The sequence below is a fragment of the Cherax quadricarinatus genome, chromosome 15, assembly GCF_038502225.1.
Source record: "Cherax quadricarinatus isolate ZL_2023a chromosome 15, ASM3850222v1, whole genome shotgun sequence".
Lineage (NCBI taxonomy): Eukaryota > Metazoa > Arthropoda > Malacostraca > Decapoda > Parastacidae > Cherax > Cherax quadricarinatus.
Window position 1 is genome coordinate 46456853 of NC_091306.1, and position 27489 is coordinate 46484341.

At 43.9% G+C, this 27489-nt stretch overlaps 1 protein-coding gene and 1 long non-coding RNA gene across 10 annotated transcripts in view; one reads left to right on the plus strand and one right to left on the minus strand.

Annotated features, from left to right (window-relative positions):
• The window catches only part of LOC128703346 (facilitated trehalose transporter Tret1-like), a 102825-nt gene that overhangs the window by 42808 nt on the left and 32528 nt on the right, over window positions 1–27489 (minus strand). The window contains exon 1 of one of the 9 annotated variants that reach the window (XM_070085348.1): window positions 19295–19396. The exons of 7 other annotated variants lie outside the window; for them this stretch is intronic. The gene's annotated coding sequence lies outside the window, so the exon portion shown is untranslated. Of the gene's footprint in view, window positions 1–19294; window positions 19397–27489 lie in introns of those variants that run through there. One more of the 9 variants, XM_070085349.1, reaches the window with a different exon arrangement.
• The window catches only part of LOC138852736 (uncharacterized), a 32621-nt gene continuing 15834 nt past the window's right edge, over window positions 10703–27489 (plus strand). Inside the window, exon 1 of the long non-coding RNA XR_011392050.1 lies at window positions 10703–10834. This is a non-coding gene — a long non-coding RNA (uncharacterized lncRNA). The remainder of the gene's footprint in view (window positions 10835–27489) is intronic.

Sequence of the window (27489 nt, forward strand, 5' to 3'; positions counted from 1 at the left end):
GTCCAGCCTGTCCAGGTCTCTTTGAAGGCCTGCCTGATCCTCATCTGATTTAATTCTCCTCATTAACTTCACATCATCTGCGAACAGGGACACCTCTGAGTCTATCCCTTCCATCATGTCATTCACATATACCAAAAATAGCACTGGTCCTAGGACCGACCCCTGTGGGACCCCGCTCGTCACAGGTGCCCACTGTGATACCTCATCACGTACCATGACTCGTTGTTGCCTCCCTGTCAGGTATTCTCTGATCAACTGAAGTGCCCTTCCCGTTATACGCGCCTGATTCTCTAGTTTCTGCACTAATCTCTTGTGAGGAACTGTGTCGAAGGCCCTCTTGCAGTCCAAGAAGATGCAGTCAACCCACCCCTCTCTTTCTCTCGTCTCTTACTTCTGTTACTTTATCATAAAACTCCAGAAGGTTTGTGACACAGGATTTGCCTTCCATGAAACCGTGCTGGTTGTCATTTATGCTTTTGTTCCATTCCAGGTGCTACACCACTCTCCTCCTGATAATCTTCTCCATGACTTTGCATATTATACACGTCAGTGATACTGGTCTGTAGTTTAGCGCCTCTTTTCTGTCTCCTTTTTTTAAAAAATTGGAACTACATTTGCCGTCTTCCATACCTTAGGTAGTTGCCCAGTTTCAAGGGATGTGTTGAAGATTGTGGTTAATGGGACACAGCATTTCTGCTCCCTCTCTAAGGACCCACGGGGAGATGTTGTCCAGTCCCATTGCCTTTGAGGTATCAAGATCACTTAGTAGCTTCTTCACCTCCTCCTCAGTTGTGTGTATGTCATCCAGCACTTGTTGGTGCATTCCCTGTTGGTGTCCCCCTCTGTCCTGTCTTCCCAGAGTCCTTCCTGTCTCCACTATGAATTCTTCCTTAAATGTCTTGTTGAGCTCCTCACATACCTCTTGATCGTTTCGTGCGAATTCCCCACCTTCTTTCCTCAGCCTGATCACCTGGTCTTTGACTGTTGTCTTTTTCCGTGTTTGTACTCACCTAATTGTACTCACCTAATTGAGGTTGCAGGGGTCGAGACTCAGCTCCTGGCCCCGCCTCTTCACTGATCGCTACTGGATCCTCTCTCTCTCTGCTTCCTGAGCTTTGTCATACCTCTTCTTAAAACTATGTATGGTTCCTGCCTCCACTACTTCACTTGCTAGGCTATTCCACTTGCTGACAACTCTATGACTGAAGAAATACTTCCTAACGTCCCTGTGACTCGTCTGAGTCTTCAGCTTCCAGTTGTGACCCCTTGTCCCTGTGTCCCCTCTCTGGAACATCCTATCTCTGTCCACCTTGTCTATTCCCCGCAGTATCTTGTATGTCGTTATCATGTCTCCCCTGACCCTTCTGTCCTCCAATGTCGTCAGTCCGATTTCCCTTAACCTTTCCTCGTACGACATTCCCTTGAGCTCTGGGACTAGCCTTGTTGCAAACCTTTGTACTTTCTCTAACTTCTTGACGTGCTTGACCAGGTGTGGGTTCCAGACTGGTGCTGCATACTCCAGTATGGGCCTAACATACACAGTGTACAGTGTCTTGAACGATTCCTTATTAAGGTATCGGAATGCTATTCTCAGGTTTGCCAGGCGCCCGTATGCTGCAGCGGTTATTTGGTTGATGTGTGCCTCCGGTGATGTGCTCGGTGTTATGGTCACCCCAAAGTCTTTCTCCCTGAGTGAGGTCTGTAGTCTTTGTCCACCTAGCCTATACTCTGTCTGCGGTCTTCTTTGCCCCTCCCCAATCTTCATGACTTTGCATTTGGCTGGATTGAATTCGAGAAGCCAGTTGCTGGACCACATGTCCAGCCTGTCCAGGTCTCTTTGCAGTCCTGCCTCATCCTCGTCCAATTTAATTCTTCTCATCAACTTCACATCATCTGCGAACAGGGACACTTCAGAGTCTATTCCTTCCATCATGTCGTTCACATATATCAAAAATAGCACTGGTCCTAGAACTGACCCCTGTGGGACCCCGCTCGTAACAGGCGCCCACTGTGATACCTCTTCACGTACCATGACTCGTTGCTGCCTTCCTGTCAGGTATTCCCTTATCCATTGCAGTGCCCTCCCTTTTACGTGCGCCTGATCCTCCAGCTTCTGCACTAATCTCTTGTGGGGAACTGTGTCAAAGGCCTTCCTGCAGTCTAGGAAAACGCAATCTACCCACCCCTCTCTCTCGTGTCTTACTTCTGTTACCTTGTCATAAAACTCCAGGAGGTTTGTGATACAAGATTTGCCTTCCATGAACCCATGCTGGTTTTCATTTATAATCTTGTTCCTTTCCAGGTGTTCGACCACTCTCCTCCTGATAATCTTCTCCATGACTTTGCACACAATACATGTCAGAGACACAGGTCTGTAGTTTAGTGCCTCGTTTCTGTTTCCTTTCTTAAATATGGGGACTACATTAGCTGTCTTCCATTTCTCAGGTAGTTGCCCAGTTTCAAGGGATGTGTTGAAGATTGTGGTTAGAGGCACGCACAGCATCTCTGCTCCTTCTCTAAGGACCCATGGGGAGATGTCCGATCCCATCGCCTTTGAGGTGTCAAGGTCACTTAAGAGCTTCTTCACCTCCTCCTCAGTTGTTCGTATGTCATCCAACACTTGTTGGTATATTCCCTCTTGATGTTCCCTTCTGTGCTGTCTTCCCACAGCCCTTCCTGTCTCTACTGTAAAAACTTCCTTAAATCTCCTGTTCAGCTCCTCACATACCTCCTGATCATTTCTTGTGAGTTCTCCACCTTCTGTCCTTAATCTGATCACCTGGTCTTTGACTGTTGTCTTCCTCCTGATGTGGCTATACAAGAGTTTCGGGTCAGTCTTGATTCTCGATGCTATGTCATTTTCATACTGTCGCTGGGCCTCCCTCCTTACCTGTGCATACTCATTCCTGGCTCTGCGACTGATCTCCCTATTTTCGTGTGTTCTCTGCCTTCTGTACTTTTTCCATTCTCTATTGCATTTTGTTTTTGCCTCCTTACAACGTCGGGTAAACCAGGGGCTCGTTCTGGTCTTCCTGCTGTTACTGTTGCCCTTGGGAATAAACCTTTCCACTGCCTCCTTGCATTTTGTTGCTACATATTCCATCATTTCATTTACTGGCTTTCCTGCCAGTTCTCTGTCCCACTGGACCTCCCGCAGGAAGTTCTTCAACCCTATGTAGTCCCCTCTTTTATAGTCAGGTTTTTCCCATTCAACTCCTGTTATTCTCTCCACTTGCAGCTCTACTATGTATTCAAAGCACAGAACCACGTGGTCGCTAGCTCCTAGGGGACTCTCATACTTGATGTCCTCAATATCTTGTGTATGTGTATATGTGTGTGTGTGTGTGTGTGTGTGTGTGTGTGTGTGTGTGTGTGTGTGTGTGTGTGTGTGTGTGTGTGTGTAACTCACACTCATGAGGTAGAGTGTTAATTTTGATATATTTATTCACATATATAATAGTATTTTAAAAAGTTTTGGCTGGTATCGGCCGTTTTTTCACCGATAACGATATAGTAAAACTGACCGATACCGATAACGATACTTTGCCACATTCCTAAGTTGAAGCGCTCATAGCAACTGAAACCCCAGTTGGAGTCTTGATGACAGTCGTATCGCCTGACCGAAGTCTCCCGCTGAGGTTTACAGATTACATTCACTAATGTACGAAACTTATCCTGATCGATGGAATGTAACAAAGCAACTGCTTGTATTTGTATACGCTATGTAACCATCATTCGGAGTTGGTCGCAGCACACTTCAGATTTACATGACAAATTGAGTTGCAGCCCAGCCACCGTGGAGAGAAGACGTCGTCGTTCCCGCTCGTCAGCTGAGCAACTCAGATTTACATATTAATAAAAAAGCAATGAGTACTATTTCACTTATGGTTTTTCATCCTTAGAATGTTACACAATCCTATAAACTCAATGACTTCACTGGAGATCATACAGTCGCCAGTGAAGTCGACCGTCTGTAAAACCCACCAACACAGAATATGAGATTATTAACATCTTTACTCGTACAGAAATATCTAGCAACCTTAGCAACAAAAGTCAAAACAGCATCAGCCAGTTAGCCTCCATGGCCGACGTCAACGACACTCCCGTAAAACAATGTTAAGAATAAACATTGACTCACTACTTACTCACTTTTGATGAGGCGCATTCTCTCTCTCTCTCTCTCTCTCTCTCTCTCTCTCTCACACACACACACACACACACACACACACACACACACACACACACACACACACACACACACACACACACATGAAGCGGGAAGAGAGAGGACCTAGTAGCGATCAGTGAAGAGACGGGGCTAGGGGGTATGACTCGACCCCTGCAATCACAAACAGGTGAGTACAAATAGGTGAGTATACACACACACACACACACACACACGAGCCAGGAGCTGTGAATTGACCCCTGCAACCACAACTAGGTGAGTACATACCACTGCCATTATACAGGCAGCAGGACAACAGATGCAGAGCAGCTGTAGCACTGGTAATACCATCACTAATAACAGTAACACCAGCAGCAGTACAGCAGCAATAGCATCACTAGTAATGCTGGAATAGCACAGAACTAACTCAATCAAGAGTAAGAGGTTGAGGAGGAAGAGGAGGAGGTGGCCCGGTGGCCTGGTGGCTAAAGCTCCCGCTTCACACACGGAGGGCCCGGGTTCGATTCCCGGCGGGTGGAAACATTTCGACACGTTTCCTTACACCTGTTGTCCTGTTCACCTAGCAGCAAATAGGTACCTGGGTGTTAGTCGACTGGTGTGGGTCGCATCCTGGGGGACAAGATTAAGGACCCCAATGGAAATAAGTTAGACAGTCCTCGATGACGCACTGACTTTCTTGGGTTATCCTGGGTGGCTAACCCTCCGGGGTTAAAAATCCGAACGAAATCTTATCTTATCTATCTCTGAGGAGGAGGAAGTGTTCACTATATTTCCTCGTGGGAAAGGATTGTGTTTGTGCAACAGTGACGGTGATTTTCCCACTCCACCAAACAGCGATGTCGAGTGCGGTGACAGCACTGTTTGATAGGGGATGATGGTGTCCAGTAAACAGTAGTAGTTGTAACGATGATGATGACAGTGTTAGTGATGACAGTGTAAAACGAAAAGAGTTTAGCCAGTTTGAAGCAGTGATGTTGCATAAGCAACATCATCACGCAGGTGGTCGAGATCATGAACCTGCATTCATAGGTCTCTCGCCTCCTCTTCCACCAGTCAACTTCTCATCCCATTTGTCCACTAATCTTTACGTCAATTATGACCTGTTTACATCGTTACATCTCTTTTATAGGTATTTCCCCAAAGAGAATATTTATTATGGGTTTCTTAGTTTTTATTTTTTCCACTGCGTTCGTTACCACGAGATAACAGGAATACGCCTCTTCAGCACGTGTAGAATTTACTAATTCTACTCGTGTTATATTTGGGTTTATCAGCTCCTAATTTGCCAATTTTAGAAGTAATTACGGGGAAGCGGTATCTTATCTACCGTTGAGGAGCACTGACAAGATAACACATCAACACCAGATTCACCACACTTAATCTCTGACCCCAGAAGATATATCAGGTAAGATCTAATCGGCTTAAAAGAAGAAATTATTTAAATTAAACTTATTTTAAGAAAATTATCTCCAACATCCATAGTAATATTTCAGAAACATTTCAAGATAAACTCTTTTAAATTTGTATGTTGAGGTATTTTACAGTTATATTCTTAAAAAAAATAATTTCAAGTATAAAAATTACATTTATACATATTTAAAATATTTTTCCAACTTTTTCAAGACTTTTATTTTCTTCGTAATTCTTTAAATCAGACATCACAGATTTTCTTATTTTTTCTGCACGTTTTCTTGAAGGCAACAAGCATCATTCACTTCAAGATGTTTATTCAGTCTGTGAATGCTAATATAAGTCTATAAACAATTATGTCTAATTTTAGGGTAAATTTATAAGGTTCATTTCTGTAAACAGTAGGATCGTAGACAGCAACTCCCCAGGATGGTACTACAGTGCCTGCCAAAGGAGTGTGAAGCGGAAACCTGTAATTGTTTTACACAAAGGAAGGATTGCTTGTCTTTTTCTGTCTGTCTCATAAACACGCAAGATAACAGGCACATCTTTCTACATCTGTTTACACATTGGTCAAACTACACAAGCATGTACACGTGTATGTATGCTGAGAGGAATTGACAAGGTGAACTGGGCCAAAAATGTTTCGGAGATGAGATACAGGAACAAGGGAACACAACTGAAAGTTGAAAAACTCAGATAAGCCATAGGGATGTGTGAGGAAAACGTTTGTTAGATAAGAGTAGACGCATGAAGGAATGGTAGAGGGAATATAAATGGTTGAATAATTGTTGGGTATTGGGCGCGGATTGTTACCTCTCTACCCCTTCCCTTTCTCCTCCCGGTCGGAGTTAAGAACATAAGAAAGAAGGAACACTGCAACAGGCCTACTGACCCATGTGGAGCAGGTCCATGTCCCCCCCCGGATTAGACCAATGACCCCTTCCCGGATTAGCCCAATGACCCACCCAGTCTGATCATCTCCACTCAAGGATGGAACACTGCACCAGACCCAGCAACACAAGCTAGTCAAGTCCAACACACACCCACCCACACCCACTCATGTATTTATCTAACCTATTTTTAAAATTACACAACGTTTTAGCCTGAATAACTGTACTCGGGAGTTTGTTCCATTCATCCACAACTCTATTACCAAACCAGTGCTTTCCTATATCCTTTCTGAATCTGAATTTTTCCAACTTGAAACCATTGCTGCGAGTCCTGTCTTGGCTGGAAATTTTCAGCACGCTATTTACATCCCCTTTATTTATTCCTGTTTTCCATTTATACACCTCGATCATATCCCCCCTAATTCTACGCCTTTCGAGAGAGTGCAGATTCAGGGCCCTCAGTCTATCCTCATAGGGAAGATTTCTGATTCATGGGATCATCTTTGTCATCCTCCTCTGTACGTTTTCCAGAGCATTTATATCCATTCTGTAATACGGTGACCAGAACTGAGCAGCATAGTCTAAATGAGGCCTAACCAAGGATATATAGAGTTGAAGAACAACCTGAGGACTTCTATTATTTATACTTCTAGATATGAAGCCAAGAATTCTGTTAGCTTTATTGCGAACACTAATGCACTGTTGTCTTGGTTTTAAATTACTGCTAACCAGAACTTCTAAATCCTTTTCGTAATCAGTAGTATTAAGACCTACATCATTTAGTTTATATGTGGCATGGTTATTTACCTGTCCAACATTTAGAACTTTGCATTTGTCAATATTAAACTGCATCTGCCACTTCTCCGACCATTGCATCAGTCTATTCACATCATCCTGGAGTGCTCTAGTGTCCTCACTAGAATGAATTGGACGGCCTATTTTGGTTTCATCAGCAAATTTGCTATGTCGCTATTTATTCCCTCATATATGTCGTTTATGTAAATTGTGAACAACAACGGGCCCAACACTGACCCCTGAGGAACACCGCTTGTGACGTGCCCCCATTCTGATTTCTCCCCATTTATGCAAACTCTCTGCTGTCTATTTGTCAGCCATGCCTCTACCCAGGAAAAAATTTCTCCTCCTATTTCGTGTGCCTTAAGTTTCCTCAATAGCCTCTGGTTTGGAACGCTATCGAAAGCCTTACTGAAGTCCATATACACAATATCATATTCATTACCATGATCTACCTCCTCAAACACCTTAGTGAAAAAAGTAAGTAAATTCGTAAGACAGGAACGCCCCTTTGTAAAACCGTGTTGAGATTCATTAATCAATCTGTGCCTGTCAAGATGGCTGCGAATTGCTTCGGCAATTATTGATTCCATAAATTTTCCCACATGCGACCCTCCTGGTATATTAGACATTACTTGACTTCCTGCTCCCACCAAGTCTCTTTGTTGATCAAACTGGGTCACTCAATACTGGCGAGACAAGGCGGGCAGCTTGATCTGTGTACTAGAACAGAAACTTAACCTCGTCTGTATCTGAACACCCTCTTTAATTGATCATCTGGTGTGTTCAAAGCCCTGCAGCAAACCTCCCATCGAAGATGCAAAGCCAGCATCTTCCATAAGGGAAACTACTAGCATCATAGTTTATATCAGAGTTCACCAGTGACTACCTCGTCTCATAAATCCTCTTACGCATCGTGAATCCTGAGCTACTTGTCACAGCCTTCGACACCGGACGACCATCTGTCCGTTGTATATATTAACTTCACTTCACGGAATTAATTTATGTATTTTACTTTTCATTATTCACTTCAGTTAGGAAAATTTTATGCTTGTTTTATATTTTTGCATATCTTCAATAAAACTGTTTATTTTCTTGTTATAATTTGTTATTCTAATGTTTTCTTTTCAAAAGGAGGAATGGTTCTTTCAAATACTCTTTGAGGGGTCTGAAAAGTCGTTATACCTTCACGGGATGTAAGGGAGTATTTCTTCAACCTGAAGTAGTGGAGGCAGGATTCATACAGAACTTTAAGAAGAGGTATAATAAGGCCTTGGAGTCCTGAGAAAGTGGACCTAGTAGTAACCAACAAAGAGGCGGGGCCAGGAACTGTAAATCGACCCCTGCAACCATATATAGGTGAATACACCCATTTGGGTCTTCTATTGCCTTAATAGTTCTTGTTCTTATTTTCTTTCATCTCCATTGAGGGGGGGAGGGGATGGCCTGCACGTCAGTCACTGATATGCTCGGAACTACTAAGCACATCAAATGATGATGTTAATGTTTTGGCAGTAAAGGTCGAGAACTGAAACCTTGTCATTGTGATTGTATACTAGCCTCCGGATGCAACTTCCTAACAATTCCAGGAACAGCTTTCGAAAATCGACCTTTGGAAAATGTTCAAGCTCCTGTCCCAAACATCTTGCTCTTGGGGGATTTCAACCTAAGGCACCTAAAATGTAGCAAATAATGTTGTAGAAGAGATAACCCCAGGAGGCAGTTCAAATGAAAACTCTCACACACACGAGCTTTTAAATCTCTGCACCAAATTCACCTTAAACCAGCAAATAATATAGCCAATAAGACTGAAGAATACACTGGACCTTATCTTCACTAACAATGATGATCTGATGCGAAATATTACGTATCAATAGCATCTGCTAGAAAAATGACAGGATGGATAATGAGAACCTTCAAAACTAGAGATGCCAGGCCCAGGTCTCTTGTTCTATCTAAGCTGCAATATTGCTGCACACTAACAGCTCCTTTCAGGGCAGGTGAAACTGCTGACCTAAAAAATGTACAGAGACCCTTCACAGCACACATTACTGTGATAAAACACCTAAATTACTGGGAACGCTAGAAGTTTCTCAACCTGAACTCCCTAGAACACAGGCGGGGGAGATACATGGTTATATACACTTGAAAAATCTTAGATGGATTAGTACTAAACTTGCACACGAAAGTCACTCCTTATGAATGCTAAAGAATCGGCAGACGATGCAACATCTCCGTAATGAAAAGCAGAGGTGCCACTAGCACGATAAGAGACAACACAGTAAGTTTCAGGGGCCCAAGACTGTTCAACTGTCTTCCAGCATACATAAGGGGGATTACCAATAGACCCCTGGCTGTCTTCAAGAAGGTGCTGGACAGGCACCTAAAGTCAGTACCTCACCACCCGGGCTGTAGTTCGTACGTTAGTTTGTGTGCGGCCAGCAATAGCAGCCTGGTTGATCAGACCCTAATCCACCACGAGGCCTGGTCTCAGACCGAGCCGCGGGGACGGTGACCCCAGAAACCCTCTCCAGGTATACTCCAGGTACACAGAGGAATTGGGTGATAGAGGGTGCATTATTCTAATAAAAAGGAAACGTTAAGCCATACGGTATATAAACTTGGCATGGAAGGTAAGAGAAGGAGGAGTCATCCTAGGAGCAGTGGGAGGAGGAAGGTATAAGAGGCTTTGAGTTTTAGAGGCTTGAGCATCAGGCAGACTTGTGCAAGCGTTACACAGGAGTGAATGGTGACTAAGTGGTTTTTAATGGATGTGCTGTTGGAGAGAATGCCGCGAAAACCTTTACGAGGAATTCAGGGAAACTGGTGGAGTGATGTTGCAGTCCGAGGGTAATCTGACTGCGATGTCAGCACACTTCTAGAAAGATAGCAACTGAGTGAATGTTTCCTTTGGGTCACCCTGCCATGGTAGACTATTGAGTGCACGCACGCGCGCACACAGATGCACACACACACAAAAGTGCACTGTACCACACAAATCTCTCATTAACAACAGGTACACTAAAACAATGTCAGGGGCCCAAGACTGTTCAACTGTCTCAAAGCATACATAAGGGGATTACCAATAGACCCCTGGTTGTCTTCAAAAAGACACTGGACAGGCGCCTAAAGGGTGACCGTAGGAATTAAAAAGCGCCTTGGGGGGAAAGTGGAAGGCATTCAGGAAATTGGAGCACAGATCCAATTCCCTAGATCAAGAGCCCTTTAACAGCATCAAAGAACCTCCTTGAGGAGAGCTATGGGTCAAAAGTGGGAAAAATTATGACCTGATATACTCAGTTTTCATAAGAACATAAAAACATAAAGAAGGAACACTGCAGCAGGCCTACTGGCCCATGCAGTGTAGGTCCATTTCAACCTCCGGCTTAGACCAATGGCCCATCCAGTTGTTGTTGTTAAAGATTCGCCGGTATTTTCCCGGCCCGGGCCCTTCCAAGTGGTGGCCCGGCACTGGCTCCCTGTCTAGGGAGTGTCTGAGACCTAAGTCTCCCATGGGAGGAGGCACAAGTACCCCCCCTCATCTTGTAAGGTACAAACTCGGGCTCTGGCACCAACCATGCCCTAGAAGGGCAATGCATGGTGTCGATCGTGCTAGCGCTGTGCTCTCCTGTGTGGAGTGTCGTGTGTTGGTGTTCATTTTCATTCATGTTGATTCGCAGGTCCTTCTGGCCCAGGTCTTCTCCAGATGGTGACCCAGCAGCGGCCCCCCGGGTGGGGGGCGACGATAATCATCTTTCTTCTTTCCTGGCCCCCCGGTTGGAGGATGTCGTCTTCTTCCATCCCGCGCTGACCTCCCCAAAGAGAAGCGCAGTCGGGCAGAGGCAGCAGCCACAGGGTCGATTGGAGCCACGCCCCAGCTCCAGCGGACAGCAAAGTGCTGGGTGAATGGTCATGGATAGTCGTGCTAGACGAGGGTACCGTCTTCAAGGTCCCTATTCTGAAGCATCCTGAATTTCCTCTTTGAGGTGTACTTGACTTCCACAAGGTGTTGGGTGTTGGCAGTGAGTAGTCTGGTCATGTCTTCAGTGGTGTATGTAGCAGTTTGGTCGTAGGTATACTTGACTGTTCTGTCCTGGAGGTGATGATGGATTTCTGAAGACAGCATTGTGTTCTTATACTCCTTGGTTGTGTAGAAGTATACACCCTTCAGATATCGGACCCGTTGTGGTGCAGCAGTGTCAGTGACAGTGGCACCGTGAGGTGCATCCGCAGTGTCTTGTGTTTTTGCTTTCTTGGCTGGTGGCTGAACTGGTGAAGGCGAGATTTCCGACTGGTCAGTTGCTCTAGCAGTGGATGAAAGCGGTAGTGGACTCTCATTGGTGGGTTTTGCCGACGTCTCAGAGGTCTCTGATTGGTCCATCTCTGTGTCTAGTGGAGGTTGTGACAGCGGTGGAGCAGCGGTGATGCTGGTAATATTTGCAGTAGATTTTAGGATCTCAGTGGAAGGTGGTGATGCAGGGAATGTGAGGCCAGGCATATTATTTAGTTTGAAAAGTTCATTGATGGTGGTGTTGAAGGAACCAGGCTCAGCTGCATTCTGTACATGAGCATACATAATGCAACAAAGAATCTTGGTGGAGTCGGCAGTAGGTGCTGGCAGGGAAGTGGTGGGAGCAGCTTGCGTGGCATGTAGTATCTTGGTAGTGTCTGCTTGAAGCTTGGCGATAGCAGAATATGTGGTTGCTTGTGGGTTGGGTTTCTTTTGTTGTTGTTGTTGTTTCTTGAGTATGTCTCTTCTAGTAGGGCACCTGGCAGCAAGAGTATGGTGGTCATTCTTGCAGTTCAAGCATTTAGGTGGTGAAGCAGTAGTGCAATTCTTGAAGTCATGACCCTCACGGCCACAGGTGGAGCAGAACTTCTTGTCCTTAGTAGGACAATCATTTGTGGTGTGTAAGTAAGAGTAACAATTATAGCACTGTGAGATATGTTGGAATTTCTCTGCTTCGATGAAGGCTGGGTTGATGTGGAAGTAGTGAATAGCCAGGCCCTCAGCGAGAGCTCTGGCTGCCATGTTGACGTCACTGAAGGTGACCTTCAGCATGGATGAAGCATTGGGTATTTTAGTAATGAAGTCCACCTTGGCCCAAGGGTTCTTTGCTTCGATAGATGACTTGATTTCTTCAGTGGCCTGTACAGTGATAAGGTTGTCGAGTCGCTTGAGGAACACAGTTCTCCTGGCCCTCAGTGCTGGGGAAGTCAAGACAAGAAATCCCTGGTCTCGTAGAGTGGTAGTAGCAGTGGTGGTAAGTAGTTTCTCAGCCTCTGTGTCCTCTGTACAGAAGACAACAAAGGCCTCCTTGAGCGATAAAATCGCATTACATTTGACTTGCAGCCTGCCACTAACGACAGCTGCAAGTGCTAGTTTGGACGACTCATTGGTTATGCCACTCGCTGGTTTGATCTTTACTCTGTTAGAGTAATGCATCGTGCGTAAGCAGTGCTCTGGTGTGAACTGCTGGTACGTGTGTCTAACCTTGACAGGGACTGTGTCGGCCCATCCAGTTAGGACACCTCCGCTTAAGGAAGGAGCACGGCATCTGACCCAGTAGCACCAGCTAGTCAGGTCCAACTCACACCCACCCACACCCACTCATGTATTTATCTAACCTATTTTTAAAAACACACAACGTCTTAGCTTCTATGACGGTACTCGGGAGTTTGTTCCACTCATCCACAACTCTATTACCAAACCAGTGCTTTCCTATATCCTTCCTGAATCTGAATTTTTCCAGCTTAAAACCATTGCTGCGAGTCCTGTCTAGGCTAGATATTTTTAGCACGCTATTTACATCCCCTTTATTCATTCCTGTCTTCCATTTATACACCTCAATTATACCCCCCCCCCCCTAATTCTACGGACTTTCTAGAGAGTGCAGATTCAGGTCCCTCAGTCTATCCTCACAGGGAAGATTTTTGATACATGGGATCAACTTTGTCATCCTCCTTTGTACGTTTTCCAGAGCATTTATATCCATTCTGTAATACGGTGACCAGAACTGTGCAGCATAATGTAAATGAGGCCTGACCAAGGATACATAGAGTTGAAGAACAACCTGAGGATTTCTATTATTTATGCACTAACATATCTCTTCGATTGAATTGCAGCTTCGCTGGCCCCCTACTTCGACGGAACTGAAGGAGCATTGGTACTCTTCAATTGAACTGAAGGGGCCCTGGCACGCTTCTTTGGTTGAACTGAATGGGCACTGGCACCCTCGTTGGCTGAATTGAAGGGACACTGGCATCCTTCTTCGGCTGAACTGAAGGGGCAATAGCATCTTTTGCATCTTTTCCTAACATGACTCTTAGTCGTGACTTCGTCTCTGTAGATTCCTTCCTTTCTCATTACATTGTCAGATGCTCCAAACTTTAGAACACTCATAACTTATCCTGGTCTTTTGTTCTCCTCCTCCTCCTACATCTTCGCCTTTCCTATTTTCTTCGTTTTTTTTTTCTACTGCCTAAGCGTGTTCTGTCCTTCATCCTTTCCCCCCTTTCCCCTGTTTCTTGATCATTAGCTCTCGTGTAGTGCTCCTTTTTCTTGTCCTTAGACTTGATCCACTTCTACTTCTACCACTACAAGTACTTACTACTCCATTACTACTTTTACTACTATTGTCTGGCTTCACTCCCTTTTCTACCACTACTTCCCCTACTTACTACTACCACCACCTTTACTTGCACTACCAGCATTACCCCTACCACTTCTTCCCCTATCTCTCACGTCCCTGTCCCCCGCTCCTATACATTACCTGGAGTTTACCTGGAGAAGGTTTCGGGGATCAGTGGTCAGTCGTCACGTGAGGTCACAGACCCTGAGCTGCCTTGGGGATTAGTGTGGACGGTTACAAAGCATGGCTTGCTTCTGCAGTGTTTTAAAAATTGAGGTTGGAGAGTTGAAGGAGGAGGTCTTGCTTCTCCAGGAGGAGATTAGGAGGCTGAAGGTCCACCTCAATGGGTCTGGGAGAGAGTGTGAGGTGGCTGGAGTTGTGGGGAATGAGGCTTCTAGCAGCGAGGTGCAGTCTGTCTCTCGCTGTGAGGAGGCTGTAGTTGGGGAGGCAGCAACGGCTACCAGCAGTGAGGTGCAGCCCAGCACCTGCTACAAGTGGCGAGTAGTTCACAGTAATGGAAGGCGCATCAGAGTAAGGAAAGTTAAGAGTGAAGATCTGAAGGTAGGAAATCGCTTCTCTGTTCTTCAGGATGAATGTACTTCAGTGGCCAGTGAAGGTAAGGGTACTACTGCCCCTGCTAATGGAGGTAAGCGCATTCTTGTGGTTGGTGACTCTCAGGTAAGATACATTGACCGTGCTTTTTGTAATAGGAATAAGAAGATGAGAGATAGAGTGTGCTTCCCTGGAGCTGGTGTTGGGGACATTGTCAACAGGCTGGATAATATCATGTCAGGTAATGGGAGCAAGCCCATTATCTGTCTCAGTGCTGGTGGAAATGATATTGGGAAGGGTAGGAGAGAAGAGCTGCTAGATAAGTACAGGTCAGCTATAGATTTCATTAAGTCTAAGGGAGGGATCCCAATCATATGTAGCATCTTGCCTAGAAGGGGAGTAGGAAATGAATGGTTGTCTAGGGCAATTGGTGTAAATTGCTGGCTAGACAGATACTGCAAGGAACTTGCAATCCCATTCATTGACAACTGGAACAACTTTTATGGCAAACATGATATGTATGCAAGGGATGGGGTACATCTCTCTGGGGCTGGGGTGGTAGCACTTGCAGACTCGATTGAGAAGGCCATTGGAGAAATGCCTATGATTTTAAACTGATGGAAGATAGAGGTATGGGTGTGTGTGGGAAACAAGCAGGTTGCAACACTTGGGTTGGAAACAGTAAATGTATAAAAGGCATTCAGCATGAAGTTATAAATAAAGACAATAGATCAGGTCAGCAAACAAAGGGGGACAGCAGAGGGCAGCAAGGGACTAGCTCCCTTAAGGTTTACTATACTAATAGCAGGAGTGTAAGAAATAAGATAGATGAGCTAAGATTAATTGCAAGTGCAGGAGACATAGATATTATTGCTATAACAGAGACCTGGCTCAATCTGAAAGATAGAGAGATGCCCTCTGAATGTCACATACAAGGCTATAAATTATTCCACACTGACAGGGTCAACAGGAAAGGTGGTGGAGTAGCGATGTATGTCAGAGACAATTTAAATTGTTGTGTTAGACAAGATATTAAATTAGAAGCGTCAGCCACTGAATCTGTTTGGTTACAGCTTCTCGAGGGCCGAGAAAAACTAATTTTGGGTGTGATTTACAGGGCCCCAAATCTTGATAGGGAGTGCAGTAAACTTCTATGGGACGAAATTCGTAAGGCATCTACATACGAAAATGTTGTGCTAATGGGAGATTTCAACTATAGACAGATTGACTGGAGCAATTTGACAGGAAATTTAGAGTCAGGTGACTTTCTTGATACGATCCAGGATTGTTTTTTAAAACAGTTTGTGACAGAGCCAACTAGGGGAAATAACCTCCTTGACTTGGTTCTTGCCAGTAGGGAAACACTAATTAATAATCTTGAGGTTAATGATGAGCTTGGGGAAAGTGATCACAAATCACTCAGTTTTAATATATCATGGAATTCCCCTAATAATGGCAATCAAGTCTCCGTCCCTGACTTTCGCTTGGCTGATTTCATAGGACTGAAAAATTACTTAGGTGGGCTGAACTGGAATGACCTGACTAAGGGTCAGGTAGGTGGTGATGGTTGCCGATATGATGCTTTCCAGGGCATAGTTCTAGCTGCTCAGTCAAATTATGTTCCAAATAGGGAAATCAGATCAAACAAAAATGATCCTAAATGGATGAACAATAGATTAAAATATCTGATTGGTCAAAAGAGAGGCATATATAGGCAAATCAAAAGAGGAGAGGGGCAATTGAGAAATCGATATATTCAGTTAAAGAGAGAAATAAAAAAGGGAATTAGAAAAGCAAAAAGAGATTATGAGGTTAAAGTTGCAAGAGAATCGAAGACTAACCCAAAAAGATTCTTTCAGGTATACAGAAGTAAGATCAGGGACAAGATAGGCCCACTCAAAAGTTCCTCTGGTCAGCTCACTGACAGTGATAAGGAAATGTGTAGAATTTTTAACACATACTTCCTCTCAGTTTTTACACAGGAGGATACCAGCGATATTCCAGTAATGATAAATTATGTAGAACAGGACGATAATAAACTGTGTACTATTAGGGTCACAAGTGACATGGTCCTTAGGCAAATAGATAAATTAAAACCTAACAAATCCCCAGGCCCTGATGAACTGTATGCAAGGGTTCTAAAGGAATGTAAAGAGGAGCTTAGCACACCTTTGGCTAATCTTTTCAACATATCACTACAAACTGGCATGGTGCCAGATAAGTGGAAAATGGCAAATGTGATACCTATTTTCAAAACAGGTGACAGGTCCTTAGCTTCGAACTATAGACCAATAAGCCTAACCTCCATAGTGGGAAAATTTATGGAATCAATAATTGCCGAGGCAGTTCGTAGCCACCTTGAAAAGCATAAATTAATCAACGAATCTCAGCATGGTTTTACAAAGGGGCGTTCCTGCCTTACGAATTTATTAACTTTTTTCACTAAGGTATTTGAGGAGGTAGATCATGGTAATGAATATGATATTGTGTATATGGACTTCAGTAAGGCTTTTGACAGGGTCCCACATCAGAGACTATTGAGGAAAATTAAAGCACATGGAATAGGAGGAGAAATTTTTTCCTGGATAGAGGCATGGTTGACAAATAGGCAGCAGAGAGTTTGCATAAATGGGGAGAAATCAGAGTGGGGAAGTGTCACGAGCGGTGTTCCACAGGGGTCAGTGTTGGGCCCCCTGCTGTTCACAATCTACATAAACGACATAGATGAGGGCATAAAGAGCGACATCGGCAAGTTTGCCGATGACACCAAAATAGGCCGTCGAATTCATTCTGACGAGGACATTCGAGCACTCCAGGAAGATTTGAATAGACTGATGCAGTGGTCGGAGAAGTGGCAGATGCAGTTTAATATAGACAAATGCAAAGTTCTAAATGTTGGACAGGACAATAACCATGCCACATATAAACTAAATAATGTAGATCTTAATATTACGGATTGCGAAAAAGATTTAGGAGTTCTGGTTAGCAGTAATCTGAAACCAAGACAACAGTGCATAAGTGTTCGCAATAAAGCTAATAGAATCCTTGGCTTCATATCAAGAAGCATAAATAATAGGAGTCCTCAGGTTGTTCTTCAACTCTATACATCCTTGGTTAGGCCTCATTTAGATTATGCTGCACAGTTTTGGTCACCTTATTACAGAATGGATATAAATTCTCTGGAAAATGTACAAAGGAGGATGACAAAGTTGATCCCATGTATCAGAAACCTTCCCTATGAGGATAGACTAAGGGCCCTGAATCTGCACTCTCTAGAAAGACGTAGAATTAGGGGGGATATGATTGAGGTGTATAAATGGAAGACAGGAATAAATAAAGGGGATGTAAATAGTGTGCTGAAAATATCTAGCCTAGACAGGACTCGCAGCAATGGTTTTAAGTTGGAAAAATTCAGATTCAGGAAGGATATAGGAAAGTACTGGTTTGGTAATAGAGTTGTGGATGAGTGGAACAAACTCCCAAGTACCGTTATAGAGGCCAGAACGTTGTGGAGCTTTAAAAATAGGTTGGATAAATACATGAGTGGATGTGGGTGGGTGTGAGTTAGACCTGATAGCTTGTGCTACCAGGTCGGTTGCCGTGTTCCTCCCTTAAGTCAATGTGACCTGACCTGACTAGGTTGGGTGCATTGGCTTAAGCCGGTAGGAGACTTGGACCTGCCTCGCATGGGCCAGTAGGCCTTCTGCAGTGTTCCTTCGTTCTTATGTTCTTATGTTGTTCTTATGTTGGCCGCTCGCAAGCTGACGTACGAACCACAGCCCGGTTGGTCAGGTACTGACTTCAGGTGCCTCTCCAGTGCCTTCTTAAAGACAGCCAGGGGTCTATTGGTAATCCCCCTTACGTATGCTGGGAGGTAGTTGAACAGTCTTGGGCCCCGGACACTTATTGTGTTGTCTCTCAGTGTACTCGTGGCGCACCTACTTTTCGTCTGGGGAATATTGCATCTCCTGCCGAATCTTTTGCTTTCATAGGGAGTGATTTTCGTGTGCTGGTTTGGTCCCTCACCTTCGTATGTTAGTGTGACTTGTAAATGGTTCAAGTCAGACCGAAACGTAGTCATAAGCTTCTCTGTCCTATGTGCGGGTGATTTGTATATTTTCCGGTCACGATATTGTGCCCTTTTGTTCCTTCTAAACGTAAATCGATCAATTTTCTGAAAACCGTATATGAGAAATTATCAAAGTGTGAAAGAATTGACTATTTTCAGACCACTTCTACAACACTCAAACCTTCACTCATTTAAAAAAAAAAAAGTTAAACAACTATGATATTAGACATTCATCTTTAATAAAAATATTTTTCAACCAGCTGCCATAATCAGAGCTTCAAAACAGTACATTTGTGACACCAAACAAGCCACTTTCCTATCAGACTTTATTATAAGCTGCTTCCAAATCCAACCCATATCTAATCCTTATCTAAATAGTGTTCATTTAGAAGATTTATTGCACATCCCTTCCTTCTTTAATCCAACTTGTTTCTGTGCAATTTTATTTCGAGAAAATTGTGGTATACACATTGTTTTTTTATACGTAAATAACATATTTTGTAATAATTAATCTCTCTTTTTAGTTTTCTCCTTAAAAATAGAACTGTGCATGTTCTTTGTCACTTCTTAGTTACTCTTCATTCTTTCATGTTATATACAGTAAGTGTACTAACCATTCTCAAAACAGATTCCTCTCTATATAGTTTTCAACACTTTGATTTTAATTCCATTCATCCCTCCAGCAAATCACCTCTACATTAACATCCAGTATACTTTAATTTTAAAAAAAAATCAGTATATTTACACAGATACTTACCTTTCTAGCAGTATATCCTGGTGAGCCCAGAATGGATCTCCAGGGTAACCCCAGTTTGACTGAGGAAGCAGAAGCTGCAACTCTCTTGCCAGCTGTGTTAACTCTGAGGCGCAACGCTGCTTTCCTGTGGTAGCAAGCTCCATGGCGTCACTATATTAAGCTAAGTGACATCATTTGCTTCTTATATGATTGTCACTGTAACTCAATGTAGGTAAAGACATGCCAGTGACAGAATACTGCGAGGAGGTATTTCTTAAGTGTTGCTTTAGCTATGAGATAATTTCTCTAACAGCTCAATCAGAAGTACGGGTGTGTACTAGATAGCTCGGCAACGGTGGTGACATGAGGTGGGGTGGGGGACAGGGCTAATGGCTCCTCCTCCTCCACTCCTTTTCTATACGTCTTCTATTCTTCGTGACGAGATAAAAACGGTGTTCCGTGGCCTGGTGACTAAAGCTCTCGCTTCACACAGCGAGGGTCTTGGTTCGATTCCCAGCGAGGGTAGAAACATTGGGCGTGTTTCTTTACACTGGTTGTCTATGTCCCCCATCCGTAAAATGGGTACCTGGGTGTTAGTCGACTAGTGTGGGTCGCCTCCTGGGACAAAACTGACCTAATTTGCCAGAAATGCTCAACAAGCGGCTTTCTATATAGCAGTATGTCATTAATGTCAGCTAGACCTGTATACCTTGTACACGTACTTGTAGAATATAGATATTTTATTATTACTATTATTATTATTATTATAAATATCAGTGGAGACTTAACGATATAGAGAAGAGTTGGGTAGAAAACTTTCTGCAATGTATTATTCACCTTGGGTTTGTGAACCTTTAGTGTTAGTGATGTAGTAGGTTTGTGATAATGTTGGTAGAATTATCGACAATATGTTAGGAAAAGGACACATCTACGACTAATGCAACATTTTTATTGGAGAGCGAAACGTTGCCACAATAAATATAACGTATTAGTTGCATATGTGTCCTTTTACATAAAGTGTAGCAGGTTTGTGTTAGTTGTGGAGCGCAATTTATGCGTGTTTTAAAGTGGAAGCGTGTTTACCTGTTAATAGTTTGGAAACTGTCTCTGTGGCCCAGTCACAGATCGGTTATCACAGTTGAATGTATGGTTAATCAGGCTGTTGGTGGTCGTTGCATCTAATCCAGTTATCGAAGAACTCGTTGAAAATACTTAAAAAAAAATTACTGAAAATAGGCGTGTCATAAGAGGCGACTAAAATGCTGGGAGCAAGTTGTTAGTAAACTCTTCTCTTGTATATATTATTAAATTTAAGAAAAAAAACTTTCGTTTTTCTTTTTAGGTCACCCTGCCTCGGTGGGATACAGCCGGGTCGTTGAAAAAAAAGTTAGGGATTAACTGGTAATTACCCATATTTTTTCATGGGTGGATTTCAAAAAGAGTCTAGAACCATTTATGCTTATGAAGCTTCTCCTTAAGAATATAAGGCTGGAGGGACACTGCAGCAGACTTACTGGCCCACAGAAGGCATGTCCTTATCAAACCCACCCATGAATTTATCCAACCTTTTTCCCAAAGCCACACAAGAATTTGCTTCCACATTCATGGGACATGGAGTGGAAGAAGGAGATTGATTTTCAAACCGTCTACTCTCCCTTCCATTCTTATAAAGATTAACCTCGGTGGGCACTTTTGCAGCAAACTCTTCTAGTACTGTAGAGGCATAAATTATATAACTTTCTCACATGTGCAACAGTGAGTAAAATTTCAATAGTTTTAAGGTTTTCCCAAGGCCGAAACGTCGTCGTTACTTTCGTCTCTTCTATGTGTGGGTAATTTGTGTAGCGTGGAGTATGTATGTGCATATTAGTGGTACTGTGTGTGTGTGTGTGTGTGTACTCACCTAGTTGAGGTTGCGGGGGTCGAGTCCGAGCTCCTGTGTGTGTGTGTGTGTGTGTGTGTGTGTGTGTGTGTGTGTGTGTGTGGATATATGTGTGGATATGTGTGTGGATATGTGTATGGATGTGTGTGTGTGTGTGTGTGTGTGTGTGTGTGTGTGTGTGTGTGTGTGTACTCACCTAGTTGTAGTTGCAGGGGCCGAGTGACAGCTCTTGGCCCCGCCTCTTCGCTGGTCGCTACTAGGTCACTCTTCCTGCTCCATGAGCTTTAGCATACCTCTTCTTAAAGCTATGTATGGATCCTTTCGCTAATTCCCAGACTATTCCACTTCCTGACAACTCTGTGACTGAAGAAATATTTCCTAACATCCCTGTGATTCATCTGAGTCTTCAACTTCCAATTTTGACTCCTTGTTGTTGTGTCCCATTTCTGGAATATCCTGCCTCTGTCCACCTTGTCGTTATCATATCCCCCCTCTCTCTCCTGTCCTCCAGTGTCGTCAGGTCCATTTCCCTTAACCTCTCCTCGTAGGAAATGCCCCTTAGCCCCAGGACTAGTCTTATTGAAAACTTTGCATTTTCTCAAATTTCTTTACGTGCTTGGCTAAGTGTGGGTTCCAAACTGGTGTTGCGTACTCCAGTACAGGTCTGATATACACGGTGTACAGAGTCCTGAACGATTCCTTATTGAGATGTCGGAATGCTGTCTGTAGGTTTGCTAGGCGCCCATATGCTGCAGCAGTTATTTGGTTAATGTGCGCCTCAGGAGATGTGCCCGGTGTTATGCTCACCCCAAGATCTTTTTCCTTGAGTGAGATTTGCAGTCTCTGGCCCCCTAGACCGTACTCCTTCTGCGATCGTCTTTGCCCTTCCCCAATCTTCCTGACTTTGCACTTTGTGGGGTTGAACTTCAGGAACCAGACTTAGGACCAGGCCTGCAGCCTGTCCAGATACCTTTGTAGTTTTGTCTGGTCCTCCTCCTATTGACTTCTTCTCATCAGCTTCACATCATCTGCAAACAGGGATACTTCTGAGTCTATTCCTTCCGTCATGTCGTTCATATATACCAGAAACGGTACCCCTTTGGAACCCCGTTCGTCACAGGCGCCCACTCTGACACATCGTCATGCACCATGACTCGTTGCTGTCTTCCCAACAGGTATTCCCTGATCCATTGCAGTGCCTTCCTTGTTATACCTGCCTGGTCCTCCAGGTTATGCACTAATCTCTTGTGTGGAACTGAGTCAAAAGCCTTCTTACAGTCCAAGAAAAAGCAATCTACTCACCACTCTTTCTCTTGTCATATTGCTGTCACCCTGTCACAAAACTCCAGTAGGTTTGTGACACAGGATTTCCCATCCTTGAAACCTTGCTGGTTGACGTTGATAAATTCATTCCTTTCTAGGTGCTTCACCACTCTCATCCTGATAATCTTCTCCATGACTTTGCATACTATAAATGTCAGTGACACTGGTCTGTAGTTTAATGTTTCGTGTCTGTCTCCTTTTTTAAAAACTGAGACTACATTTGCTATTTTCCATACCTCAGGTAGTCGCCCCATTTCGATAGACGATTGTTGCTAGTGGCACACATAGCGCTTATACTCCGTCTCTCAGGACCCATGGAGAGATGTTATCCAGCCCCATCGCCTTTGAGGTATCTAGCTCACTTAGCAGCCTCTTCACTTCTTCCTCGGTTGTATATAGTGTTCAACACTTGATGGTGTACCCCACCTCTCTCTCTTTCTGGAGTCCCTTCTGTCTCTTCAGTGAACACTTCTTTGAATCTCATGTTGAGCTCTTCACGTACTTCTCAGTTGTTTCTTGTGATCTCCCCTTCTTCCTTCCTCAGCCTGATTACCTGGTTCTTGACTGTTGTTTTCTTCCTGATGTGGCTGTACAACAGCTTTGGGTCAGATTTTGCTTTCGCTGCTATGCCATTTTCATATTGTCGTTGGGGCTCCCTTCTTACCTGTGCATATTCATTTCCTACTCTACGACTGCTCTCCTTTTTCTCCTAGGTCCTTTGCTTTCTATACTTCTTCCATTCTCTAGCACACTTGGTTTTGGCCTGTCTACACCTTTGAGTGAACCAAGGGCTCATCCTGGCTTTCTCGTTATTTCTGTTACCCTTGGATACAAACCTCTCCTCAGTTTCCTTGCATATTGTTGTCATATATTCCGTCATCTCGTTTACTGACTTCCCTGCCAGTTCTCTGTCCCACTGAACCTCGTGCAGGAAATTCTTCATGCCTCTGTAGTCCCCTGTCTTGTAGTTTGTCTTCGTTTGTCCTGCCCTTCCTGCTTCCTTCTCCAATTGTGACTCTACTATGTATTCGAAGCTCAGAACCATGTGGTCACTGGTCCCGAGTGTTTTTTCATATGTTATGTCCTCAATATCTGCACTACTCAAGTTGAATACTAGGTCCAGTCTTGCTGGTTCACCCTCTCTTCTCTCCCTGTTTTGTCCCTTACATATTGGTACATGAGGGTTTCCAGTACCACCTCCATCATCTTATCCCTCCACATTTCTGCGCCCCCATGTGGCTCCAAATTCTTCCAGTCAATTTGTTTGTGAGTGAAGTTACCTACAATCAGTAGCTTTGCTCTGCTCGCATGAGCCCATCTGGCCACTTCAGCCAGTGTGTAAACAATCGCTCTGTTACTCTCATCATACTCTTGCCTTGGCCTCCTGCTGTTCTGTGGTGAGATATACATCTCTGCAATTACCACCTTGGGAGCTCCAGACTGAAGTGTTCCTATTATGTAGTCTTTTGCTTCTCCTCTGCCTCCTCTCTCCAACTCATCAAAATCTCATTGGTTTCTGATGATCAATGCCACTCCTCCACCCCTGTGTTCCTTTTGTCTTTCCTCACGATCTTATGTCCCATTGGAAAGATGGCATCTGTTATCATTCCTGTGAACTTGGTTTCGTTGAGAGCTATGATGTCTGATGATGCCTCTTTGATTCTTTCATGCCACTCCTTCCACTTATTCATTATTCCATCAGCATTGGTGTACCATACCTTTAGTTTCCTCTCCAGCACTGTGTTCTGGGGAGTTTCTATGAGTAGGGGGTCTGGTGTTGTGCTCTTGGATTCTACAGCCTACTGTGGGGTGGGGGCTGTAAGTGTGGATTCTGGTTTGTGTTGAGATAGTGTGTTTGGCTGAAGGGTTCTGATGGTGATTCTGTCTGTGCTTGCACTTGTTGCTCTGACCAGCACTAGTTGTCCTCTTCTGACTCTGTCCATATCTCTCTTCCTAGCCCCTTTCGTTTTTGTGTCTTCTCTCTCAGCTGCTGTCATTTTGTTCTTGTTCTGTTGCAGTCTAGGAACACCCTCTTGTGTGGGGAAATGGTATGGTGATACCGACAAGATGTGGAAAAAGACACTTATGTACAGTTCAGGACATTAATTAAAGGAAACGTTTCGCCACGAATGGCTTCTTCAGTCCTAATACAGAGAAAACTAAGAAAACATTTATATATATAGTGGCAGGAGTCAGGTGAGGTGACGCGTGGGTAGAGGTGGTAGTGGTAGTAGTAGTAGTAGTAGTAGTAGTAGTAGTAGTAGTAGTAGTAGTAATGGAACTAAGGAGGTGAGGCAGGAGAGGGACCTGCTGGCATCAAGTAACACCAGTTCCCAGGATGGGTAATATCCTCTTGCTTAGTAATTTTGAAATACTGTAACTACCGGATTTTTGCTTTATAGTGTTACTGACAGAAATTAGTGCAGCTTCAATGCATTTTCTCCGTCTTAAGTCGTCTTCTTTAATAACTAGTTTAGCTTCATTGAATTTCATGAGGTGTCCAACATCGTCTCTATGTTGAACACATGCGTTTTTACGGTCATCATTTCTGCAAGCATTTTTGTGTTCTGCTATCCTAATGTCCAGAGTTCTGGCTGTTTCCCCTATATATACTTTGTCACACCCCCCACATGGTATAGTGTAGATTCCTGCACTTGTGTCAGAATCATGCTTGGGTTTTTGTATCAGGTTCCTAATAGTTGAAGAACTGGCTAAAATATCTACCAGCTCTTCAATGTCCCAGACATTGTTAACTTCACCTCAACCCCTGGTCCTACTCGTATCTCTGACCAAGACTCTTCTCCAGGACCAACACCACCGTCTACTGCCACCTTTCACCACCCACCACCAGCCCAACAAACCACAACCGACCAACACTCCCTGCCTCCTCTCAACACAGTCACAGAAGACGAAATAGAACCAGAACATTATGAACCCTCTGACGACGACGAAGTAGTAGTCGAAGAAGTAACCGAAGAAGAAACCACAGGCAACCGTTACCTAAGCCAAGCCTTTAATGGGTCTCTAACCTTCTACACCACCCCCAACCTCCCAACCGAAATGAGCGCAGCTGATATGCTCCACTTAATGAAAGAAGGAGCTGTTAAGTACACCTGCACCAAACCTCACCAAATTCCTTTTGAAAACGCACTATCTTACCTCGTGACGAATCTGAACTGCTCCAACCTCAGAATACAACTATTCCACATGTCCAAGAGAGACTTCAAAAGACTCAAGAGTGGCTCCATCACAAGCGAAGTGTAGCCAAACACACAACACACTTCCGCAACACACAACCTGAGCCTCCCGACTCCTGACGTCCAAACCAGCTCTTCACCTCAGCCTGAAGCATATCAGCCAGCGAGCACTGTCTGCAGTCTGCTCTCTCCTCTATGCCCTCAACATGCCCTCTCTACACTGCCTCGCAGTACCACGCTGCTGGGTTTAGCCCTGGCTCTTTCATCTACAACTCAAGACCTTCCTCTCACCGACTATTCTTCGTCTGTCCACACTTCCCCACTCACCCACCGGCGTCCCAACAGAAGAGCCTGCTATGTGTGTTCTCAATGTCTGTCCCACGATCAACTTAGCTGCTGGGTTAAACCCTGGCTCTTTTTCTACAACTAAGAACACTCCTCTCCAGCGATATTCTTCGTCTGTCCCGTCTTCCCCGCTCATCCCATTGGGGTCTTACCTGAACTTGTTCGTTCTTGTTCGTTCGGCCCATTTTCTATCGTCACAGCGACAAAATCTACAGCCTGAATACTTCTGTTTACTTTTGAAGTCTATAGGTTAATGCGTAAAGCGGTGTTATGGTCACCTCTGAACTTAAAACCTTTCATATATCTCGGTTTACACCCGCCTCCAGAATAATTACCAAGGCATTAAAGACAGAGTTAATTGTTGTGTCCGCTGCTTCTGAGCTGCTACTGTCATGTAATAAAGTTGGTAGAATTACCGACAATATGTAAAGTAAAAGGACACAAGTGCAACTAATGTGACGTTTTATTGTGGCAACGTTTCGCTCTCCAGGAGCTTTATCAAGCCATTACAAACAGTACATGGACACAGAGGGTATATAAAGGCTTGATAAAGCTCCTGGAGAGCGAAACGTTGCCACAATAAAATGTCACATTAGTTGCACTTGTGTCCTTTTACTTTACATACTGTCATGTAATACAATTTGATGTCCAGTGGACCCCATCACAGAGGAAACATTTCGGCGCTCGTGGTTTAAGCTTTATCAATTTCCCTTGACAGCTGGATAAACACTCACAAGTATACTGGTGTCAGTGAGCATCTAACTGACAGGAGGCACTGTCTTGTGGGGCGCCTCGAGTGATAATTTTTCAGTCTTGTCCTAGGAACTGTTTGCTTACATGTAAGACACAGTCAGTTGCAAACTTTGGCTAATTTCCGCACGGATGAAATGGTGTTTGCCGAATTTTCGATTCAAATGTTCAACTGTCTTATCTGGTAATTGGCTCTGAACGAGTTCACCGTATGACTACTGCCTATAATATCTTGAAAAGAGGACATTGACCTATTCTGAAAGCTTACAAATCTTCCAAGCAAAGGAAAAGTGAGGACAAATCAGCTATCCTATAATTAGACTCCAGGACTTGCATTGCATGCCTGCAATGTCTTGTCTTTAACCAGAACGGCCCTGAACTTCTGTAAATTCAGCATCATCCTTAACGTCAATCAATAGTCACTTTAAGTGTTCATAATAATAATAATAATAATAATAATAATAATAATAATAATAATAATAATAGCAATAATAATCTTTATTTCTACAATTACATGTACAAGGTATCCAGGTCTAGCTAACATAAGTGACATACTACTATATAGAAAGCCGCTTGTTATGCAGAGCATTTCGGGAAAATTAAGTCAATTTTGTCCCAAGATGCTACCCATACAAAGACTGATACCCAGGTACCCATTTTACTGGTGGGTGAACATGAACAGCAGGTGTAAGGAAACACGCCTGTTTTCACCCTTGCCG